This window comes from Mustela erminea, chromosome 2 (genome assembly GCF_009829155.1).
Source record: "Mustela erminea isolate mMusErm1 chromosome 2, mMusErm1.Pri, whole genome shotgun sequence".
Taxonomy (NCBI): Eukaryota; Metazoa; Chordata; class Mammalia; order Carnivora; family Mustelidae; genus Mustela; species Mustela erminea.
Genome location: NC_045615.1, coordinates 163,909,595 through 163,934,761, shown reverse-complemented (window position 1 = coordinate 163,934,761; position 25,167 = coordinate 163,909,595). Strand labels below are relative to the sequence as shown.

General features: G+C 46.0%; 1 protein-coding gene and 1 long non-coding RNA gene across 5 annotated transcripts in view; one reads left to right on the top strand and one right to left on the bottom strand.

Annotated features, from left to right (window-relative positions):
* Positions 1–5,375: 5,375 nt before the first annotated feature.
* LOC116585268 lies at positions 5,376–13,351 on the bottom strand. Of its 2 annotated transcripts, XR_004283525.1 has the most exons (4): positions 12,672–13,351; positions 7,508–7,557; positions 7,095–7,131; positions 5,376–5,778 (listed from the first exon to the last, which is right to left on the bottom strand). It is a non-coding gene; the product is annotated as an uncharacterized LOC116585268 (long non-coding RNA). The 2 variants fall into 2 exon arrangements; XR_004283526.1 differs by lacking the exon at positions 7,095–7,131.
* A 262-nt stretch (positions 13,352–13,613) lies between these two features.
* RASGEF1B (RasGEF domain family member 1B) overlaps positions 13,614–25,167 on the top strand; it is a 37,317-nt gene continuing 25,763 nt past the window's right edge. Inside the window, exon 1 of one of the 3 annotated variants that reach the window (XM_032334717.1) lies at positions 13,614–13,759. The gene's annotated coding sequence lies outside the window, so the exon portion shown is untranslated. Of the gene's footprint in view, positions 13,760–14,588; positions 15,225–25,167 lie in introns of those variants that run through there. The other 2 variants (XM_032334715.1, XM_032334716.1) reach the window with 2 other exon arrangements.

The window sequence follows — 25,167 nt, the reverse complement described above, 5'->3', positions numbered from 1 at the left end:
ATTTGAATAAGAGCTTTAAGATTATTTGGGTTGTTTTCAAACTACATTTTCTAGGACTTTCAAAGGAATAGTTGGGTTCGTGAATAGGTCCTGCGCTCACACAGTTAAATGCAATCGAGTGTGACAAGGTGCCTGTTGTGTGAGGAGTTTCCTTCCTGCCTGTCCCTCTTGCTGTGCCCACCGACCCGTTCCCATCTCCTCCCCGAATCGCTGACCACCGACCGATTCCTTGTTTATCTGCCCGCGGATTCTTCTCACGTGAGAAATACAATACAGATATATATGCTCTCTTGTTTTATCCTTTTATATACATTATAACTCACACTATACAACAACCGTACCTCCTCTCACTACGTAGCACGTGTGCATTACATATCCGTGCACAGTTTCCTGATTATTCTCTATTATGCTTGCAAACTGACTCTGTGACTGTGTCAGAACTCACTTACCCAGTTCTCTAATGACGGACGCTTGGTTACTTCTGATCTTTTACTTGACGAAACGAATAGCTTTGTTCATGTGTTACTTCGTGTAGCGAGTGGACTGTATCTTTAGGATGATTTTCCTTATCCGCTGTTGATGGGTTCCAAGATCCGTGCATTTGTAACCTTCTACAACAGTGGATTTTTATTAACCTGATGAGCTAAAGAAAAAGATATCTTGGTGCAGCTTTAATTTACGTTTCTGTTAATATGAGTCAGACTGATCATTTTTCCTTGGGGTAAAAGCATTTTCAGAAACAAACCCGTGTGTTCAGTCCTTTGCTGGGATTCCCTTGGTGGGTGCTGATGTTCAGTTAGTGCCGGGACAATAAATACGCGTGTATTTACCGTTTCCTAGTTTGCTATGGGATAGGCTTTTCTTCTCGGAGAAAGTGACCGTTCTTATCTCCCTCGCACCGGACGTTACAGGTGGTTAATTTTGGCAAACCTGAGTCGTGCATCTTTGTATTCTGTGTCTAAGATCGGGCCAAAGCTGAGTTCGAATGCAGAGACGTACAACAACGCCCGACGTCCTCCTCTCTCCGCCGCGCCGCACCCCTGCACATGGTTGAGATTTGCTCGTTACCACCAGGACAAACGCCCGATCTCTCCTCCATAAGGAATTTTAGAATCGCTCCGCCAGTCCCTCCAAGGAAAACTGGAAGAACTGATAAGGTAAAAAGAAAAAAAGCGGAATCGTCTGCCGCAGAATCAGTCTAACAGTGGAGCTAGATGACTGTCCCTTCTTCCTCTCTTGGCTGTGTGAAAATGATTCTTCACCCGTTGATATATTGTTTTCAGAAATTTGAAAAGTAGTGGCTTGTTCTGATGTGGCTGCCCAGGCTATCGAGTTGACCTTCTGACTTCCTAACGCACTAGTTAGAAGAAAGGGAGAAGCTGGAGTCGGAGGGCGGGATGAGTACTAATGAGCTGACGGATGTCCCCTGTGTTCCTGCGCAGCTGTGAGGGCCTGACGTTCCACTGGACTCGGAGCGTGGGGATTAGGAGGCAAGAAGGCGTGCCCCCCGCTTTCTCGGAGCCGGAATTCTAAACCAGCCCCTCCGCCCTGGTTCCAGTGAGACTTATACGGGGAGGCTTCGCAATCATTCAGCGCAGGGGCCCGCGACAAGAAACTCTAAGGATGCAAGTTGGGAACAAATATTTTTTTAAATTCCCCAGATGACTCTAAAGGAAGCTAGAGTGGAAAATCACTGGTGTAGCCATACCCCGGAGATGCCTACAAAACCACGAGGTATTTTGAAGAGGAAGTGGTAATGGAAACTTTGATGTGATGTAATATGGACTAGCTAGCTTCGACTTTGAGGCATTTTTGGCACCATGTTTAGCTTCAAAAGCAATAAAGCCCTAAGCCAGCATTCCAATGTAAAGATAAGTTGGAAGATAGAAGAACAGGTGAGATGGTACCTCCAGGAAAAACACCGGACATCTCCAGACTGCGGCCCTTTCTCTGAGATGGAGGACCTGGTGTCTTCCAAAAAGCCAATGTCAAGAAAAGCAGAGTGGGCTGGGAGTGAGCGATATAGATTAATAGAAAACAAAGAAACAACAACCCAGTAGAACACCTTGATTATATCCTTGTTCAAAAAGAAATCTCTGGGAATAATATTTTTGGATAATTTAGGAAACTTAATATTTAAATATATACTAGAAATCAGATGATATTAATTAATACGGTTGATTTTTCCTAGGTGTTAGATATATCATTATCTAGGTACAAGAATGTAAGGAGACGCGTACTGAAGTGTGTAGTGCTATCAGCAACTTTCAAGTGGTTTTTCAACAACAGAAAATGAAAGCCACACGTAGAGATAAGCAAATCCGGCCCCACTTTTCTGAGGAGTCTGGAAGAGGCTGTGGTATTAGAGAGGAGAGAGGCCGCTGCATAGTAATGATGATTATATTTAATTAACAACCATTTACTGAGTTTTATGTGCCAGGTACTGAACTAATGACTTTATATGCCAGGTATTAGTTCCTTTTTAAAACAAGCATTATTAGCATTTTAATTTTACAAATGAGAAAACTGAAGCTTGTAGTAAGTGAACAGCTTTGGCGCACACGGAGCCAGAGTCCGAACCAAGTCCTTCCTGCTTCCACTGCGGGAGGCCTCGATGGCCAGGCGGCCTCGGCCGCCTCGGACGGTGCTGCAGCCACACGGGTGGTCACGGAACGCACGCGCCGTGGACTTCCTCCATCGCAAGTCATCACAGGGAAAATCCGTCCGATGTCCCTGTGTCTGCTTCACGGACTAGGTCCTCCTTGCCATACAGAGACCAGAGCTGGGCCGACCTCGGTCCAAATCCTGGATCTGTCATTTATTAGATGTTTGTTCTCAGGCAGCTTTTTTAAAAACCTTCCTTCAGTTTCGGTTCCTCTTCTAGAAACGGACTTCTCTCTATGGGATTGTTAGGCTGCTTCAATAGATGTATAGAGAAAGCACTTAGCACATCCTTGATGATTAGTAAATGTTGAGTAAGCGTCAGTCACCCATCCCCAGCTTTTTAAAAATTAGACTTGAATGGCTACAAATGACGGAAAATCACCTGATACTCAAAGTGATTGCCAGTGCTGGACCCTACAGTCACTAAGTATGGACTTGGCGTCAGGGATCATGGCTTTGCATACCTACACCCACTGCAGGAAAACTCAGCTAGTGTGCACAGACTTGTGTTTGTGGTCAGTATGATCGTCATTAGGATGCGTGTATTAAGACTGTGCGTTTATTAGACCTCTGCCTTCTTTTAATTAATAACACCGCAACCCACTGATAGAGACAGGTCGACCTGAAGCGGAGGACTTAAAATTAAGAGCCATAGCTGTCCTCGACTCAGGTGGCTGAGTACCTAACATCTCCTGAGCTAAAACATGGGCACGGAGCAAAGGGAAGTACTTCAAGCAGGCGCACACTGGTTCAGAGAGTCCTAGCCTGAGACTGACCGGTGTTCCACAGCCCATAGGATCGGCAGCTCCGTCCGCTGTATGGACAGGCTGGTTGAGCAAAGGGGAATATTTTAGCGCGAGTTTGGGGAGCCACACAGTAGATCAAGAGGTAGCAATATTCTCATTTATTCTCATTATTCAATCGATAGCATACACCCACTGTACACCAAGTATCGCTGTGGCCTTTGACGTGATAGTTAAGGTCTTGTTCACGTGTACTTTTTATTCTAATTACTCTATTAAAACGTTTATCCCAAATTTGAAGTAGTAACGACATAAATGGATAAAAAAGGTGATTTTAGGGAGTGCTACTATGATCCAAAGGGTTCCTCAAAGGACCTCTTCATTCTAGGAAACGACCGAGAACTAAGCCACACCAGCAATGTTCATGACGGACTCCTTGTCTTATAGGGTTGCTTCCAGAGAAGCCTTTCTCGATGCCCTCTGAGAAGGGCGCCCCAGCTGTTCTCCGTCCCAGCAGTGACCACCGTCTGTGATGATTGGTTGTCTATTTCCTTGTGTTAAGTCCATCTTGCCCACCTGGAGGGACGTCCCGTGACAGTGGGAACCTTGTCTGTTTCGTTCTCATTGGGTTCCCAAGGCCTTTTCCAGGGTCTGGCCCATGGAAGTTTCTCTCTCTGGTAAATACCTGTGGAGCTAGGGCAGTCGACCCTCCCAGTGTGCCTGGAGCAGAAGATTTGCCCACGACATGTGGCTTTTGGTGCTAAAACCAACACAGTCCCAAGTGAATTGTCCCAGACCTTCCATGACTGAAGCTGAATCTCAGATCTCATTACTCCAGACCCAGAGCAGAAGTGTCACTATGCCATGATATACTTACTGGGAGTCACAGCCTCTAGCGGAGCCCAAGCCTCAGGGACCAGGGAAAGCAGGTGCCCAGGGACTCTTCCAAACATCACAATCACTCTAATAATGCAGACATTGAACTCCGGGAAAGGATATGCCCACAGTCATAAGGTGAGTGGGGTGAGGTCAAGGCTATCACTTCTGGGACTCCTCAAGCCTCTTGCCTGGCTGCTGAGTTATCCAGATGGAACAAGTCTAAAAACTAACAAAAACTTAATATGAACAGCATCTGACAGTGAAAACACCTCTGAAATCATGCCATCCAATCTCCTCATTTTACAGTCGAGGAAACTCAGAATCTGAGCGTTAATTTCCTTAGTGGAGAGCCTAGTTTTATAGGATCTTCTTTATTTGTTCCCACACAGACCAGGGTCCCTTTGAAATAGTGGTCACTCTCTTGATCTCTAGGTGAGACAATGTGTCCCTTCCATAGTTCGCTCTCAACCAGCTGTCCTGTTTTGCATTTCTTTCCTCATTTGCTTTGCAACAAGTTCTGCTAGCCTTTTTTGCAAATGACTTATTTCAATATGCTGGTTGTTTCTCCTCAAAAGAATTCCTGTTTAACAGGTTCAAATATTCCCTCAGGCCGTAAAAACTTCTGTAAAAATTTCTAGGGCCTAATAGACATCTTACTTGTCAGGTGAGAGTTTCCTGGAGTTTATGCCGTTGAGATGCACTTTCAAGGACTGGTCTCAGCGTTGTATGTGGGGTTTTTCCTTACCAGAGGAAAGACACAGATCAAAATTCACATTCATTTTTATTTTGTTTGTGTTGTGAATCAAAAAACGAGACTATGTCTGCCATGAGCCTTCATGGGCCAGCGGGGGCAGGGCTAACCCAAATCACATCTATTTAGAGATATTTTCAAAACAGTATGTCCTAGTTCAACTATTTTGGGAAAAAAAATTCAACTTCCTATTAGTATTTTGGAAGTTAGAAAGTTTGGATTCACAACGGCCTTTTGTAATATCTGGTGTTTAACTTTCAACTTAGGAAGAGGATTTTAAAAAGAGTTTATGGGTTCTGAAGAAAACACCGTACAACAAAACGACTCAAGACCAGGGTTTTATTTGTCTGGGGAGACCTATGCGGACTCGGCGTCGCCTTTGAGCCTCCGTTACAAACTTCTTGCTGTAAGAGGTATGAAGTTCAGGCCTCCATAAAGAAGGCCTTAGTCTTTCTCAGGCTTATTTCCTAACAAGCTCTCTCTTAGGAGATGATCTCTTTAAGCCCTTGAGCAATAGTCTGGGCCGAAGAATTCCTCTTTTTTTCCAATCTCCCCAAGCTCCCCCTCTCCAAGCAACAGCCATGTTCTTCCCCACACACTGACGCCGCGAACACGTCTCCGAACATGTACCGTGGCTCTCTGAACAGACCGGATGGGAATGGAGCATTCCGTGAAGAGGGAGACCTGTCCATATGTCCAACCTCCATTTTCCTTTAGTTCTTGACCACTCTTCAGAGACAGCTAATTGGAGACAATTATGTGAATAATGGTAGATTCTAAAATTATCACTTGTGAATTCCAGGTCCTGGAAACGTTAGTCATATGCTAGTGGTGTTAGTCTGAGGGAGAGTTGACTCGAAAGCAGGTCTCAGTCAAGACTCAAAGCTCTTTTGGGTTACACGCATGATCTGCATCCCTGTCTGAGAGGGGGTATATGCAACCATATCAAGAAGCAAGAGGAAGCTAATTTTGATAAACTTTGGGACATTTATAACATTCTTTAACAAACTTTTCACACATTATACTTTTGTATGGCAAGACCAGACAAAACTCTGCACTTCTGGTTGACAGTCATACATTATAAATGTGACTAATCAGGGAACAGAGCAAGGTAAAATAGTAACATCGCCAGTACAGATTGCCTTAAAATGTAAGCTTTAAATGCAGAACTTTAAGGTTATGCAGTATAGCTATATGAAAATATCCAGCCATAATTATAAAAATTTAGGGGATTTTGGGGGAGAAATTTATAAAATTTTAAAAAAGTATAAACAGTTGGGCACCTCCTGGTGTCTCAGACTAATAATAAACATTGCTTTCCAATGAAAACACCCACAAATGATGATAATGGATATGCTGTCATATCTGCTTTACGTCTTTCTTTATGAAAGAAATCAAACACAACACAAAAATTTGGAGCCCCCTTTGCCTCATCCTATCCCCTCTTCCCCCCTTCCCAGAGACAACTGTGCTTTCTAATTAGCCAGGGAAATACAGTTAAACTATATGATCCGCTCCATTTGTTTTTGTGCAGAAAATATATTTAGCATTATGTTTTCCATAGCAATATCTAAACATATGTACAGAAATGCTGGTTTTCCAATGGAAATAATATTTAAGTGTCAATATAAATATTTGGATATTTTAGCAAATTAAACTTGACAAAATCATCTGGAAATCACAACAATGCTGTAGTGTAGTATTTTTTAAAAACGATATAGTGTTATTTAAGTCAATTCTTTTAGTAGAGGAAAGAGAAAATATATTAGGCATATGTTTTCATGATGATAACAGTAAATTCTTACTAGAGAAACTTTTAGATTAACATAATTTCTTGAATATACTTTATGACATCTGATAAATAGTTTACATTATGGTTACTTTAATGATAAAGCAACTAAGAGTTTACTATTTTACTATCTTGAATATTAAATAAGATAGGTGGTATTGGCAATATTCAGAGAATTCTAATGAAAAGTGTTAGCAACATCTAGAATTCTTTATCATTTCATCAAGAAATATTAGATATATTGAGAATATTTGAAAACAAATTGTACCTTCTACTGTGTCAAAGTAGCTCCATAAATGTCACCCCTGCAGAAATAATTAGGAAATAAAATCATGTAGTTTTTGAAGTTTTGGGCTTATCACCTAGGCTCTTTGACTTGTATAACTTGGCTATTATCTTGTTGGAGGGCCTTGGAAAGATCATTTAATCTCTCTAGAATTCAATTTCTTTCAAAAATGCCTTGGTTGGTGGCATGGGGGTGGAGAAAGATGAAAAGAGATAGTCATTAATATTTCTACCAGTTCTAAAATTTTATTATTCTATTATTCATTTTCTCCCTTCCCCTTCCCACCCAATGTTCTAGGACATAGACTGGTAATTAGTCAAAACTAAGGAGATCTTCTAGCAAAGTAATCAGACTTAACATTAAAGGCTGTAAGAATTTGAAACAGAAAACCTTACCTTAATTCATTGTAAGATCAATTTACTCACAAGAAAGCTGACAAAAATGTCTAGAAAGAGAAAATAGAAATAGAGAAATATATTTATATTTACTATTCGCTATAAAGAGTTTATAGAATGAATACTTATCTAAACAAACTCATGGTAAACAAATTTGAACTTACGCTCAGAAAAGCATTACATCTTGTCAAAATGATGCTTGTTTAAGATTATGAAATATTTCTTTGTGCAGAAAAAACTAAGTCACTGTGCATTATATAACCAATGAAGACGATGAGATAACCTCATACCTCATAACCTCATGATCAGGCCAAGTTATATTATTTCTCAACAACAATATCCCTCCTGAGGATATTACAAATAATTACTTTGTATTAGTAAGAGTGGGCGAATGAGTGAAACAGTAACGCGGATAAAGGAAAAAAAATAACTTTGCCTTTCAGCAGATCTCATCTAGCATAAATGAAGATCCATTAATTTTTTACATCTCCCTAGGGGATTTTGAAAACCCACTATATCTGCTGTGGAATTTCCCATGGGGTCATTACATTCTTTTGTGCAACTTAAGGTCTGAGAGATAAAAAGTGACAGTGATAGAAATCATGTGAGTCTGTGCAAGAGACTTTCCCTGAGTTCTCTTTTTTAGTCAGTTCCTTTGTCTTCGGGAGTGTCTTCTCAGCAAGTCTGACGAATAACAATCTGTAATATTTTTAGTGATCCCAGGAAAGGGAAATATATGCCTCTGTAATGACCACTGTCAAAATTAAACGGCCCTCACCGACCCAATCTTCTCCCTAAAGGAGATAGCGGATGTGAAAAAACATTGTAAACAGTAATAAATGTTGTGAATTACTATTGAGATGATCATTCCAAGACGGATCCAAGCACATGTTTCATCACAAAAATTCCTTCTAAGTGGCGGGGCTCTGAAGGTGTTCACGCAGTTGGGCAGGGACTCGGGATCTTCAATATCTAAATCTTAATGTCCTGCCTTAGGACATTAGCGCCATTCATCTGTCAGGTTCTGGGAAGCGCAGGCGCACAGGTCAACGCCGAACACACACATAGTTTCCATTACTACGAAATTCCAGTGTGGTCCACCAGTGAGCTAGGTTGGCCCACAGAGAGAATTCTTTCATTCAGGATAGAAGCAGGAAGACGGCAGGGCACCAAATCCTGCCAAGAAGCCTAAAGCCTTTCACTCTGGGCGCACTGGTGATGAGGAAAGGAAAGCCCAGGAGAAGCCCACTGAACCATCAGGAGAAGATGAGGGGTTTTCTCTAAGGTCTGGAGCTGGGCTGATCTAATTGGCCTGTCCAACATCTTGCACAGTATCTCCCCTTAACCATTGCTGCTCTGTAGGAGAGAGTCCAAAGAGAGGGGATCCCAAAAAAGGAGTCGTAGAGCTCCAAAATATTTCCGTCTTGACTTAGCCGTGCCACAACAGCATTTCCACATCCTGTGTGAAAGCAGTGGGTATGGGAGTAGAATAGCTCTGCTTCATATGAACAGAACTTGCTTAGGTCATATTAACATACCTTGCTTAGGAACTGTTAAGTGATTTTCTCAGAATTGCATTTGATCCGTCTTTGTGTTCTTGCTTCATAAAATTCTCATGAGTCTTTGGCTAAAAGACAAGACAGGCAATGCACATCATACTTAGTTGGTTTGTCCTCCTTGGCTTTGAAAGTGAGAAGGCCATGATTGTGTTCTAGATTGATTGTTGATAAAAGTAGGGTGATCAGTGCCTTTGTTTCTTACCCTTATAAGCTCGGACTAAAATGCCTGATGCTTAAACTCTTCTTCTCCATATCCCAGAGTGACGCGGAGAAAAGAAAGGAAAGAGAAAACGTCCAAGTGTTTTGGAGAGAGACTTGGCCATTTCCCAAGGCCGTCTAAGACCCAGAGAGAGGGAATTCAATGCTGAGAAAGGCTGCTGTTCCACTGTGGATGCCTTTAAAGTTCTTACACTGAAGCTGTGATCTGTTTCCTTATTCTTTTCTCTCCTTAGGCCTATTTTGTGCTCTGGAGCCTCATTCACCTTTCACGGAGCAAGTTTTGCATATTGGAAGGTAGTTACATTTTGTGAAATTTTCATTAATGTTCAAGTGTTTTAAGAAAATCTATAAACCAGGGCACCTGGAAGGCTCATTCAACCAAGCTTCCAACTCTTGCTGTGGCTCAGGTCATGAACTCAGGGACCTGGGATCGAGCCCCCACTGGGGTCCATGTTCAGTGCAGAGTCGGCTTGAGTTTTTCACCCTCTCTCTCTCATAAATAAATAAATAAATCCTTAAAAAAAAGAAAATCATAAACCACAATTAATATTGAACCTGTGTCTCAGACGAATAATAAACATTGCTTTCCAATGAAAACTCCTCTAGCTTAAATGCATATATCTACTAGTTTTAACAACAATATCTTAGACATGTAAAATGAGTCAAATTGAGTCATTTTTTTAGACCTTATTTCACAAATCTTACAATCCGTAATTAAATCCGTTTTATAGAGTACGAAGACCAGAGCACTGGCACCAGAGAGAGACACCAGTTTAACTTATGGCCTCTTCAGCTTTATGGCCATGGCAAGTTACTTACTTTCCTAGGCATCATTCCTTCATCTCCGAAGTGGAGAAAATAGTACGTATCTCTCTGAGTTTTGCCAAGGATCAAAGATAATGTGAGTAAAAAATGCAACACAAATACGGTGAAACGCTCAACAGAAGGTGGAAGGGGTAAACAGCATCACCGTCTGTGAACACGGAGAGATGAGCGAAATGGAAAGTCGGAAGGAACACGGTGAAACCAGAACAAGAGGATTGTACAGTGACATTTAGATACATTGACTCGTGTGGAACTCACATGAAGCGACACCATCACTGGGCATGAAAGGCGACTGAAACACACACTGCCTACATGGCGGAAGAGTTACGTGCCTTTGGATTGGTGGAAACTAGGACTTCACATGGGAAATGAAAGAGACTACTAATATAAACTAAATATATTAAAATAATTAAATTTATTTTTATTTTTTTAATTTAAGTTTTTTCAGTGTTCCAAGATTCATTGTTTATGCACCACACCTAGTGCTCCACGTAATCCATGCCCTGCTTAATACCCACCACCAGGCTCTTCCAACCCGCACCCCAAAACCCTCCGTTCATTTCTCAGAGTCACAGTCTCTTAATACCTCCTTAATACCCACCACAAGCCTCCCCCAACCCCTCCCCTCCAAAACCCTTCTTTTGTTTCTCAGAGTTCACAGTCCTCACGGTTTGTCTCCCCCCCCCCCCCCCCCCCGCCCCGCCCCCCGCCGATTTAAGAGTGTTAGACATGGATTAGTCATGCTGATTGCTCTAATTTTGTGCACTTGAGGTCCAAGAGGAAAAGAAGAGAAAAATACTGTTTAGCACAGGGCCTGCCATGTACCCAAAGCTCCGTACAAGCAGTTATTTTATTATCTGAGTATCCTGTTCCGCGGGGCTTTATTTGCATCAGTGTGACCAGTACTACTGAGCTCACCAATGTTACCCGGATAAGAATTGAGCCAATGGAGTCAAAAGACCAGAAAGAAACTATGGAAAGTAGAAAATGGAAAAAATACATATCTTTTCATGATAGAGAATGATTGATACATAATCATCACAGTATTATTTATGGAGTAGTTACCATTTACTAGGCATTAATGAAGTCAACTAATATATATTTATTGAGTGCTTATTGTGTTAGACACTGTTCTAGACATTCGAAATACAGCAGGAAATCAACAACTACAATGACAACAACAAACCTGATGTTTTGGAGTTTATACTCTAACTAGGGAGAGAATATACAATATGTTAAATGGTGGCAAGTCCTACAGAAGGAACAACGAATGGAGGGAAGGACCCTGTGGAGAGGGGGTCAGGGAAGGATTCGCTCAGGAACATTGTTCCAAACCCACTTCATGTATTAACTCTTTTCATGGATCTTCCTTTTTTTTTTTTTTTTTTAAGATTTTATTTATTTATTTGCAAGAAGGGGACAGGGAGAGAGAGCACAAACAAGGGGGTGGGGAGGGAGAAACAGGTTCCCCACTGAACAGGGAGCTGATTTGGGGCTCGGTCCCAACCCCAGGATCATGACCTGAGCGGAAGGTAGGCGCTTTGCCGACTGAGCCAGGCATGTGTCCGTTTAAAGAATCTTCTTAACATGCTACAAAGAAGTTACTTTTGTAAACTATGACCACTGTTTTCATATGATCAAACTGGAGCCCAGGGTCCCTCAATATGGGATTTTGTAAGGTTTGATAACTGGCAAAGCCATAGGACAGGATCCGATTGTAGGCTACCCAGCTCTGGAGCTGTCCCTGTCCGTGTGTATCGCCTCTCACACAGGGAGCTAGAAGGGGCCATGGGGGTCCATCAGAATGGGGAGCGGGAATGTGGTTTAGTAAAACAGTAAAACGATACTATCACAGTGTCCTTTTTATACTTTGAGAATCTAAAATAAGCATTTTTGCTTTGGTGAGAAACACTTAAGAAAGGGAAACAGGACAAAATCTTTCAGGGTGGTGGGTGGGTGTATCCAGAGGTTAAAAAGGTTGTGTCAGATATTCCACTAAGGAATCCTGGTTTACTCTCACCCTTTTAGTTAATTGCTACCGACCCAGGAACCTCAGTATTGCACATGGCTTGCACAACCTCAGTGGCTTGTTTGTTACAGAGCCAGGACGGAGAACTGAGCTTGGAAGACAAAGCAACCAGTACAACCTCAGTGACTAGGCTGGGCAAGCAGAGCCCCTGTGCCTCCCTGCGGGGCTCACTTCCACCAAGCCTGCTGGGCCCCACGGCTTCTCCTTTCCACTGCAGAGAGGCTCAGAGTGAATTACTGAGTCGGGGAGACCCATTTGCAGGAGTAAAGGAGAGAGTATAATTAGAGGAAGAGAAGTCAAAGGAGGGGCAGATGAAGAAAATGAGGGGAGGAATCAGCCCAGAACAGGCAAGCTGAACTTGAAAATGACCCGTTCCAGGCCAGGAAGGAGGAGGAACAGGAAGAGGACGGAGTAGGGACAAACAGGGCTCCTCTAGCTCAGCAATCCTAGTTATAGTCCTGTAGCGCAGGTATGAATCGTGTCGTTGTGTATATGTGGGAAAACTGAAACCCAGAAAAGACACTTGACTTACTCCAGGTCACGTAGCTGCAGCAGTCTCCGGTGCTCCAATTTTTGCCTTTCTTCCCTCGTTTCCATCCTTCCTTCCCTTCGGTCTCTTTTATTTGTACAAGGTGAACTATTGAGGTTTTTACCCTTTTTCTAAAATAGTTATCAAGTATCCAATGATAGAGTATGTGGTTACCATGACAACAGCCTTCACCGAGGACCCGCCTCCCCCTCGCCTCCAGAATCCTATTTCACAGCAGATTCCCTTCCCTTGTGGAACTTGTAAGAGCCGCAGTTTGAGACTTTGTTTGCGACCATCTGCTTCCCGTGTGTCGCCACGAGGCCGCCGTGAGCTTCAGCACCGCGGGGCCCGCCTGCTTTTGCCGCGAGCCTGCCCCGCGCGCTGCTCGACGGCTCGCACTCGGGCCCTGCGGAAAGACCGGCCGGGCAGACGAGCCGCGGGCAGACCGGGCGTCCTGCGCAGGTGCGCGGGCGGCGACCTGGGCTCCCGACTGCGCGAGCGGATACAGTGTAGCGAGTCGGGCCGGTGTCTCCGGGGAGCGCGCGCGCAGACGAACACACACACACACATGACCTCACAGACAGCCCCGGGCGGGCGGACTCAGACAGGGACGCGCGCCGCCCGAGCGGCCGACCCCACGCGGGTAAACACCGCCGCGCCGGGCCCGGCCGGTCTACGCAGCGGGGGCGGCACCCGGCGGCCGCGGTGGGCGGGAGTCCCGGGCGCCCCGCGGCGCGTGGGCGGGTCCCGGGCTGCGGAGGCGGTGGCGGCGTGGGCGGCGAGCTGCGCCGCGATTGGTCCGGGGCGGGGTGGGGCGGGGCCGGAGGCGGGAGGCGGGGGGCGGGGCGGGGCGGTGAACTGCGCCGCGATTGGTGCGAGGCGGCGCGGGGCGGGGCCGCGGCGGGAGGCGGGCCCTCGGCGCGAGGGGGTGTGCGCGGCGGCCGAGGCCGCGGTTTCAGTATAAACAAGGCGCCCGGCGGGTCGGGCGGGTTTTTCTCTCCGTCTTCGCGCGCTGCGGCCGCCTGTCCTCGGGTCGCGCTGGTGGCGCGCGGCAAAGCGCCGGGGAGCCGAAGACTCGGGTCGGTCCGCAGGTGGGTTGCTCCCGGCCAGGCATCTCCCCGCGGGGCCCCGAGCCCGGCCCAGGGGTGTGCGGCGGCGCTGCGCTCTCGCTCGGGGACCGCGCTCCGGGGACCGCGCCCCGGCTGCCCGCGGCGCTGGCGGGGCGGGAGCGTCGCGGCCAGCAGGTGCTCCCCGCACAAAGCGCCTGGCCGAAGCTGGACGCGGGGGCTCCCCTGCGCGGCCGCCGAGGGCGCCGGGGGCTGCCCGGGAGCCGACCGGGGCCAACAGGTGCGGGGCCGGGCCGCCGGCAGGGACGGGCTCGGGCTCGGCTCTGCTTCTCTCGCCGCGATCGCGCCCCCGGCCGCGGGTTGGAGGTCGTGGTGGGTCGAGGGTCGGCCCGAGTCCTGGCCGCGCGCGTCCGTCCCTGTCCCCGGCCCGCGGCGCCGCCGGCCGTTCCCTCCTGCTGCTCGGCTCGTTTCCGCGTGTGGGGGCGGGGGCGCTGCGCGCGGTGGCGGGGCGCCCTGTGACACCCGATTTGGGAAAGGACGGGAAGCAGGAGTCGTGCGCTTGTCACAACCGGGTGGTGTCCAGCCCCCCGTTCACCTAGCGAATTTGGGGCGCACGGGTGTCCTGGCTGTTCCCCGAGCTCAGGTGAGCCTCTGGAGACACCTGGCTGGGCTGCGGTGACGTGAGCCCGAGGGCCTGAGAGCCCCGCGGCCGCCGGCGCGAGGGCCCAGCTGTCTGGGGCCGCCACTGCAGCGCCGGCCGGGAGCGAGGGAGGAGGGCGCGGGGCGGGGGCTGCGGTGTCCGCGCCTGTGCGCTGGTCGGGGGCTGCGGTGTCCGCGCCTGTGCGCTGGTCGGGGGCTGCGGTGTCCGCGCCTGTGCGCGCGTGTGGACGTCCGCTTCCCGTGAGCACTGCCCGAGCGCTGCTGTTTTGCACCGGAGCCGGATCGAACCGACGCAGCTCCGGCTAAAGCAGGGGAGTCCGGCCTGCGACGGCGCACAGGGTGGTCCCGGTGATGCGAAGAGCCGAGGAGATCCCCAGGCAGAGACTTTCTCCTCCAGATGTGGAGGTGCCCACTTCGCCCATGAGCCCGGTGTGTGTGGGAGAACATGCACGCGCATCTGCGTATGTGTGTTTGGGCGCAGCGTGTCTCCGAGGAGCCCGCGGTCAGCAGCCCCGTGTGACCGCGGTGGGAGCCGCTGGTGCGCCGGGATCTGTGTTTAGCCCTGGGTGAGCTCGAGGCCGAGGGAGGGTCTCCGAACTGGGTGCCTAAAGCGGAAGAGCCTGGGGAGCAGGGTGTTGCGCTCCTGAATAACGTCTGGTACCGTCAGACTCAGAGCGGGTGAATAATGACTCGTTCCTCCCGAGAACGGCGGCCGGAGCGGGGCATGTGACAGCCGCGTCTCAGTCGGAAACAGAGTTGCTCGGCTGCGGGAAAACCTGGGCTGACATGCCAGGAGGCCACCGTTCCGCCCCGGGATGCCTCGTCGCAGGTTCGGGAGGGATGTAACTGATCAGATGAGGTTTGGGGAAAATACAGAACTGATTTTCAAACAGCCGTACAAATAAAAATTTTTGGCGGTTGCGGTTTTCCTAACAGAATAAAAGAATGGCAGCTTGTTAGAGCCTGTCATTAGTGCTTATTTTAATTTGGGGGGGACGGTGTTGGGCCACTTTTGACAGAAATCAGGGTTCACAAGCATTGCTTTATTGTTCCTTTGAAGCAGATTTTCTGGCCAAGATGAAAAGATCAGCTACTGATTAGCAAATTTCTTGTTGGCATCATTCCACTACATGTGGGTCAATCCTTTGTTTTGCTGGAGGTGGCAACATTTCTGGCTCCTAAGCATACTGGCCTTGCACTTTCCAGCTGTCTAACGGAGTGCTATGTTAAATTCCGAGAATTTATTTCTCCCATGGCTCATTTTCTCTGACCCTGCCACACCTGATACCTGAGATAACACTGTCTTTTGGAATACAAAATCACCAGAAAGCATCTACAATTATTGTCTTTTTTACCCCAGCTTAGCATCTAATCTGATATATTCTTAGGTATATATTACTTAATGTTTCTAAAAATGTATTATTTATCATAATACACATTTCTTGTATTATTGGTAACATTACATTCTGATAATCTAAAATTAACAACTAGCTAAGAAAGTACAATAGACCTTTTCAAAAAAATGACAACTGAATAACTCCTATCTAAGAAAAAGAAATGAAGGGGAGACGCTGGGTGAGAATCTAGACGAGATGTAAGATACCTAATAATGGCACAGGAAGTGAGGGAACCAACATTATCAATCTCCAAAGGCTACTTGGAAGAAGTGGACTTTGGAGAAGCAGTTTGGATGGTTCTAGCAGGTCTCCCCGTGAGACAAGAGATGGAGAAAAGATGGTATTCTCCTTTACCTAGAAAAGAACTTGGAATTCCCAAAGAGAGATTGAGAATCTTGATTCTGATGCTACAAATAACAAGTGGAAAAGACATGATAACATATCATGAAGCCTGAAAGAGACAAATTATGCTGTTGGAAATACCGCTTAAGATTTATGGCATTTTTGTTGTTAGTGGTTTAATTTAGGTGTTACCTCCCCACCCCCGTCACTTTTCTAGAACTACAGTTGTCCTATTTTGGTTCTCCAGTTAAACCTACTTAAAAAAAATAGATCTATACCAATCCCGATTATCTTCAAATAACAGATATTATAGCCTCGTGCTATGGACAGATTTCTGCCCTGGGATTAGGGAGTTGGGTTCAGAGCCCTAACAAGTCATTTGTTCTCTCCCTCTATCTGCAATGTTTATAAAGTTGATGGGGTGTTGAACTAGGTGATGTATGAATCTCTTTTTGTTCTGTGACTACTGATTTATTTTGGTGTACTATCCCTTCGTGCATCTGTGCCCTAAATGGGTTGGAAGATGATGAAGTGAGTGCAGCTACTTTCTGGGTGTAGGGAGATGAAGTTAGATGTGCAGCTACTTTCTGGGTGTAGGGAGATGAAGAGAAGAGAGTAAAGTTTCTCTGTATTGATAAAAACTATGTAGAGATTCAGTATTTTCTTGATCTCCTTTTTGCTTTTATTTTTCTTCTTTGTGTTAAAAATTACTATCAAGAAGTTGAGTTGGAATTTTTTTTTGACTTAAGTCGGTGCTACTATTTATGAAATTTTAAAAAAGGTTTTATTTGTTTGAGAGCAAGAGCCCAAGCACAAGGGGCAGAGGGAGAGGGAGAGAGTCTCAAGCAGACTCCCCACTGAGCATGGAGTCTGACGTGGGCTCGATCTCCTGACCTGAGCAGAAACCAAGAGTCAGATGCTTAACTGACTGAGCCACTCAGGTGTCCCACCATTCATGAAATTTTTAACCAGTCTTTGTCCTATCATTTTTCTGAGGTTTATATATTTACTATTCCATTTCAAGGTATGTCTTTATCTAGAAGTCATTCATTTGATTCAGATTTTATTAGGAAGCCCTGGTACGAAAATCAGTTTCATGCAGAGAAAATACAAAGTAGCCACGTAGGGAAGGAAAACCCTTTGCAGACCACCAGGATCATTCTATTTATCGAAAAGGGAAGGACAGAGAGGGAGGGATAAGCTCAGTTTTTCAAGAACATGCAGCCAAAAACCAAAATTATCCCAGGAACCATGTTACATAATAAATGTAATAGAAAATTCTGCTTGTTTACTACGTGTCCTCACTAAGTATCCTGATACTTAGATTTTCCTGCTGAAATGAATTGGGTTTAGAAACATAAGCCCTTTTCGAGATGCTATGATGTTCTGTCATTTGGCCCGAGAGCTATCGTACAGATGATCCTACACCTTCTGTCTGTGTCGCCCGGTGTGGTCGCCACTAGCCACGTGGGGACATGTGAACTTAAGTTTGATTAAATGAGACAAAATTAAGAATTGAGTTTCTTGGTTGTGCCTGCCACATTTGAAGCGCTTAATAGCGACTAGGCAGCTAACGGCGACCGTCCTGGACGGTGTAGAAGGGACCATTTCCAATATCCCAGAAGGTTCCTTTTGACAGCGTGTGATTAGATCAGGATGATCTTGATTAGCCAGAAGATCACTCTTGTCCTCTGGGAAAAAAGTAATTAATTCTCATTGTATTGGGGCACCTAAGTCCTACCAGATAAGACCGACTGACTTTTTCGGCCAGCGTTTGTTTTCAGCTGTACAGCATGAACAGTGCCACTCTCCAAAGCTCAGTAATATGCCGGGATCGCAGACACCAATTTCTGAGGTTTTTTCCACCCAGAACTCCAGTTGTCCCTTCACTTTTCCAAACCAGCGCCCACTGTTTTTAGCTGGAAAGCGCCAGTGTTTTCACAGACGGGAAGGCGGAGCCCTCTGCTGTTCAGCTCAGGAACTACACGGAAGCTGTAGTTTGAACACGAGGCATAAAGAACACGGACAGGTTCTGTTCCCTGGCAGTAAAGATTAATCCTGTAGGAAGGTTCCAAATGACTCTCCAGGCCCATGCAGAGTTGTCATGTAGCGAAATTTTGTTTTGTGCTTTAATAAATAAACTGCTAACAAGATATCTCCAAGACAAAAGATGACAAATTTTTTAGCTTTAATTTTCTTCCAGGGAAACCAAAGATAGTAATTATTTGAGTCACAATTAGTAAATTAGTGAAGATTTAGTAAAGGTTTTCTTAAGTAGCATCCAGGGTAAATCAAGCAAAATGCAAATTCTTTTTTTTTCTAATGAAATCTTGTAACATTGGTAAGTAATACCACCAAGTTCATCATTATGGAGAGAAATAAGACCTCCTTTAATAAGAAATATTCATTTTTCCCTCCTTGATTATGAAACTTACTAAGCATTTGGGGCTCAGTTCCAAAGAATGTACCCATCTGGGAGTGAGTTACTTTTTGTTCACGTGCCAAAGAAGTGAGTTGTTTCAGAGTTGTCTACTATGCATTGTTTGTGTGCTCAGGAACTGTGCCTCTCTCCTCAAGGAGGTCACCAGTAGTGTAGCATTTCTGCAGTTTCCAGAGCTGTTGCTACGAATCTCTGCCTTTAGGACTTCCCCTGGCTCGGGAAAGACATGAGAAGATAATCTTCTAGACCTTCCCAAGCTCCAAAGAAGCCATGTTTTAGGTATCGCCAGGAACATGACTCCTACTTGCACTCTGAGTCAGTCCATGGTTCTCTACACACAGTCGGTCCTCGTGTTCTAACATCCAGTGGTGCCAAAAGCAGGCTAGAAGTACTTGAGAAAACCAGGGAGAGTAAAGCTGAAACATGTGAACTCTTTCTCATTCAGCTTTCTGGAACCTCAAATGAGAAAAGGAAGAAGGTACATCCCACCAAAGTGCAAAGTCCCTTTGGAATCGAGATGGGAATTGGGAAACCGGTAATTCCAGGATATTAAATTAAGCCTCTCCTCACTAAACAAATACAGTTTCAAAGTTCAGCTGTGATAGGGAAGCCTTCCTCTACTTCAGTGGGTCTGTTTTTTTTTTTTTTTTTAATTGGGCCACCTGCCCAGCACTTGAACAGAAACAGAAAGGTAGTGATCCCTATAAAGACATTGGGTTTGTTAAATATTTCACCGGAGTGTTCTGTGATGAGATATGGATCGAAAGCTCCCTGTCCCTTGTTTCTTTTTGTCTTTGTTTTTTTGTTTTGTTTTGTTTTTTTCCAGTCCTACTTTTCCTAGCTCATTCTCTGAAGTGTAAGGGACGTGCTGACTTGACGTTCTGGTAGAGTTTTACAAAGCACCTGCCGCAGATGTCGAAGGCCAGCTTCTGACTTAGTTCCCACACCCATCTCTTCCTCAGCCTCTTTTCCAGTTTGATTGTCACCTGAAGCCACCTTATCCCGGTGCACCTGCCTCTTCATAAATAACGTGGTGCAGAAGCAGCCACTAATTCAGACACAGTCTGCTGTGTAGAAAAAGGCAGCTTTTCATCTGGTGCTTTCGCTGCTTTGAAACCATTAGGCCTGCCTTTCAAGTCCATTCATCCTTAAATCACCCAGAGCTTGCTTCCTCGCTTCGGGATCAATGTCAGGCTGAACTTTTCAGAGTCCTTGGAAGAGCATGATATATCTTCGTGACTGAATTAGCTGCCCATGCAACATATCTAGTCTGTCAACCAACTTTTCAGCTTACCAAGTCAATTTTAAGAAAGAACATTCATCTTGTACACCTGAGTTGGATAGATCTTTTGCTTCCCGTTGGGAAGTTTCCAATAGAACCTGTGATCTCTCTGCTAATTTCATGGCTCTAAGCTTTCGTTTAGCCTAGTTCGTGGTTTTAAAAACCAAAATCTGCTTCCCATGGTCTCATCACATCTTTCCCCACCCCAAAGTGCCATCTCAATTTAGGGGGAAAAATACCCATTTAAATATCTCTACCCAAACCAGAAGAGGTATCATGTTAAAATTCTCTAACTCCATTTGATTGGCAGTACCTGAAAATACTAGGATTCTTTGATTTCTAAGGAGCCAGGCTTGAATGTGTTAGACCAACCTTCCCTTCAGAACTGCCATGTTCTTCTTTGATTCGGTAAGTCCCATCTAGGCTCTGTGCAGGTCTGCACCTGTTCCTAAACTGGGGTCTGAACTCCCCGAGGGTATAAGTAGACTTGTTGGTACATTTCCCTCAGGGCAGTGTGGGGAGAGGTTTGTGAACGCCCCAGAAAGTTAAGAGCCACCGGCCACATTGAATATATTGTTTCCAGGAAAGGATTCACAAATGAAACTCTTCGTTAGGTGAGGATTGTTTCAAGGTGAACCTGTCCTCTGCCTTACGTCATTGGTCGTGATTTGAATCAAGTCAGCAGTTTTTTTTCAAGTATCTCATATGAATCTTTTTTTTTTTTCTAAAGGAATTAACTACTTTGAAGTTTGACTTAATGGTAAATTAATGCCGGCGTTTACCCTAATGCTGTCACACATTCTAATTTTGGGAAAGTCGGGTTCTCCTGAACAAGATTTTTGGTCAGCAGAGAGGTCTGTTGGATTGGGCAGCATCTGTGCTGAGAGAGTGTGGTAGACAGCGGAGAAGTTGGTTTTGAGGTTGTACTGGAAAAGGCAGAGGGGAAAATTGAGAGTTGAAAGGACCGTAGAGATAGAGAATATTAATTGTGAGAGCTGTAAGGAGAAGGTTTGCTACAGACAAGAGATCAGAACTGCACCGGGACGAAAACGAATGCGTACCCGGGAGGTCTGGGTTAGGAGCAGCGCCGCCCGTTGCTCTTCTTCCGCTGCGAGACCGTTAGCAAATGACTCCGGGCATTGACAGTGTCTGGAAGTAAACGCCGCTCTGCATTCTCGTGGCCAGTACTTGGGTATTCTCTGTGTGTGTGTGTGTGTGTGTGTGTGTGTGTTTTTAAAACAAGAACCAAGTTAATATTTAATCTTCTGAGCCTCGTTTTTCAACTCCAGAACCGGAGCAAGTAGAATTCAAATCTTGGATGAGAAATCTGAGTTTTATTGAACAAGCAATAGTTCTTGATGTGAGTGAAACCAGGGAAGATACTTGAAAGAAAGAAACTGCTATGCTTGTCTTCTTAGGTGTGTAAGGTCCGCTTCACGGACAGTGCTTCCTGGACGGTCCTGCTGGCCTCCCCTCATTCGTCAGACGCATTTCCTACACAAGGCAGCTTCTCTTTCTAGAAAATGGCTAGACTGGCCACTTGTTAGAGATTGTCCGGAAACGGGTGATGAATACTATGATCCATGATCTTTATTTTTATCATTTGTCTCAGTAAGATTGTTTTTTAACTGGAGGTCTATGAAGTAAACACAAGCATTACGCTCTTTAATTGAATCTGAGATGCCATCCATTGTAAGACACTCTTTAATTTCATATTGGTAAAAAAATACTGTTACACATGCCTTATTATCACTATGTGCATAACTAAATGTTAACATAGTGTATGTTAAAATCCAAAATCTCTGCCTAGATGGCATTGTGCCTTGATTGCAAAGGTCAGTAATGTAAATAGTCCTGCTGTCATGATAGTATTGCTTCTTTTTTTTTTTTTTTAAGATTTTATTTATTTATTTGACAGACAAAGATCATAGGCAGAGAGGCAGGCAGAGAGAGAGAGAGGGAAGCAGGCTCCCTGCCGAGCAGGTAACCCGATGCGGGGCTCAATCCCAGGACCCTGAGACCATGACCTGAGCCGAAGGCAGAAGCTAAACCTACTGAGCCACCCAGGCACACAATAGTATTGCTTCTTAATAAGAATAAAAAGTGGCATTGATACATCTTGACAGCCATGCCTTACACGGACCATGTGAAGCACAGAAATTGTTCTTACAGCCTACAATTTGGGATAGACTGGCAGATTTTTCATTTTATGGTTAAATATTATAGGTTCAAGGATGTCCAGTTGTAGCACAACATGATGTAGTAAAATAAATTTGGGACCTAAGGGTCTAGGTTTGAAATACGGTCCTATCTATCCCTTATCTGCTGTGTAACCCCAGTCAGTGAGGACAGGTTTTCTGAACCGTAGCTGCTTACGCAGTCAAAACAACGGGAGGATGTCTGCCGAAAAGGGTAGATCTAAGAATTCCAAGAGGCATTTGTAGGCAGTAAAGCTTACACAGACCAGAGTTGCTAACCTTCTCAGAGCCTTCTGCGCTGTGCGTCTAGGCATTTCCAGGCGAGCGGCTTTGACGGGGAATCAGAGCAGTTAGGGAAGGAGGAACATGGGGACCCCCCCCCCCCCGCTCCAAGGATCCCGCAGTAGCGGGGGCGGGGGGGGAGGCTTGGGAAAGAAGCCGTCTCGAGTATAAGGCAACGTAGAAAAATAGGACCAGCGTGCATGAATGCGGGCCTGGTGTCTCTCGGAGTGACTCGGATCTGAGCAGTCGGTCGTTGCTATGTGCAAGTTCAACAATCACGATGCTTCGTGGGGGAATGAGCTCAGCTGATTAGCAGTAGAACTTGGGGGTGACTAGAAGGCAGAAAGTGACTTGTGACATACCCTCTTCTTGAAACTGATCTGTATCCCCAATTCTTCCACCCCAGGTAGGTTTCCGTCATTTGCAGTATTTTCCTTGTGCTTGGGTTGGGGGTGGGGGGCTTTCTAAGTGTGGATATTTTGTGCCTCATCAAAGAAATCCCATGAGTGACCTATTCCCAAAGAACGATACAGAGGCCTCGTGCCGTCACTCTAGTAATGCTCTAAGAAGAACTTTGCTATAAGAGAATTTAATAGCTTTGTTACAATTTAGGATTTGGGAAGGAGCGAACAAAATTGAGACCCATTTTCTAAATAAAAAACACACATCGGGGGAGACGGTGGTGGCGTTATCTTCTGCAGTTCTCACAGCTGTGAAGCACCCGATCAGGGCTTTGTTAAATCGGAGGCCTTGGTCAGATCTAAGTCCTTGTCTGCTTCGTGGGAGTAAGAAACTGAGAAGTACAGATACTTGTGGCTTTGGTGCTGATTTCTTGAAAGGGAGCTGGGTGACCCTTGACTATCAAGGGCTAGTGGTTACGGTTAATAGCGGGAGGCAGCAGGGGCGTGAGAGTCACGGGGCGGGGGGTCCGCTGCGGCCACAGCGCTGTGACATCTCAGCCTGGTCACTTCGCTCCACCTTCAGGGTTTGCACGGGAATAAACATAGGCGATCGGAGCCGACTGTGGCGGCACCGGGGCTCTGGCCTGTTCCGTGACCCGTTTTGCGGTCCGTGCTAACCGCTTAGGACACATTCCCACGCCGTACAGCTTGTGGTCTCCTCACTGGCTCTCAGGCCGCCGGGCACCCGCGTCTAACTGGCGGCAGCCGGACAGTGAGGCGAAGCCTATTTTTCATCCCAGACGAGACGATCTCTATGATCCTTTTGAACTTTCAGCATTTTCTGATTTTCCTGAAATTCCCAAGTCTTTGGCCAAGCATCTACCCGAATCACTTTATTAGGATGGTTTCAGTAATGATGAATAAATGGAGAAATTGAAGAAAATTCATGGTTCTTGGCAGAAAAAGTAAGAAAAGCCCAACTCCCAGAGCACGATGGAATCCCACTTGTGATCCTGCCGTATGGTTTTTGACCATCTACAGCTTTTGTAAGCCGGAAGTGGTGACCGAATCCGGATGGACGGTTCCCTGCAGGCTCTCAGACTGAACTTTGAGACGCTTCTCATCTTGGGTCCCAGAGTCTCTGTTTATGGACATTTTGAGTTGCTCAGGGAAAGGGTAGATGAAAAAAAGGCTCTTTTTAAAAAAATCTTCCCACCAAGGACAAGTTGTTTGTAAAGATTATACTGCACGTGAATCGTACTCAGAAAACTGGTGATCTGAAGAGGACAGAAGCACACTTTGTCCACTGTCTCATAAAATGTTGACATTGTGTTCTTTATTTAACAATGACTTTAACTAGGCTCGGAGCATTTGTGTTAATGCTTATGTCCTGCAGCTCCTGATCCTTTGGCTGTTACGACCACGTCCTGCCTCCGCGAGAGACGTGGCAGTGATGACGCCCGTAGTGACAGATGTCCCCGAGTGATTCTCAGTAACCCATGTCTTCCCATTGGTGGCTGATTTTTCCCTCCAGCATTCTCCTTGGCATTGGTTTGTGGTTGGGATAGAGTACAAAAGGCTGAAGCTTTTCTTCTGTTTCTTGATGCTTCCTTCCCTAAATGCTGTTTTCATCTGCCAGGTTGTCCTAGTAGTAGATTTTTGCCCCAACACTCCACCCCTTGGCCACGCTTGCCAAGGCACGCGCACATGTTATGACGCCATGGTCCCTGTTGGCTGGAGCGGGAGCAGATGCGCTCGGAGTGAGGGGTGTGCCTTCCCAGACAGGGCTAACACCCCTCTCCCGTTCAGATGAAAATAGCCTTGGCATCTTGAAAAGAAGGATTAGCCCACGTTGTGTCCTCCTGGGCCTTCACACACCCTGTCCCCCTGGGTCCATAGCTAGGGGTTGGCTTCCCGCATTGTTTGCCTTCTGAGACCCTCAGTCTGTCGCTCCTGGATGCCTCCATTGTCCAGACATGCTGCCCGAAAACGACAGTGTATTCTCGGTCCCGAGCTCTGTCCCTAGGAATCCGAGTCATGACTTAATAGCCTCTGGCCTCTACTGAGCCCCTCGAACAAGGGCTCTGTGAGCTGCATAGCATGTGAATGGAGAGGACTGGCACGGGGCTTCTGTCCCCCAAATCAGGAGCCTCTCGGCCCACGCGTTTGCTGAGAACGGAGGCTTTATAGAGCCCCCATCCCAAAGGAATTTGACACAAATGGGTGAAAATCGGCTGTGTCAGACCTCCCAGGGGAAGCTGGAGGGTCAGCATTGACTGTCTGGATTTACATACACGCATCTGTAAACGCACATGCACCTGCGCGCACACATACGCTCACACACACACACAGTACTTGAAGTCTGGGCCTCTCTTAGGATTTCACTTTTGCAGCCTCTGTCCTGCTTATCTCCTGCTACACCCCGGGTCA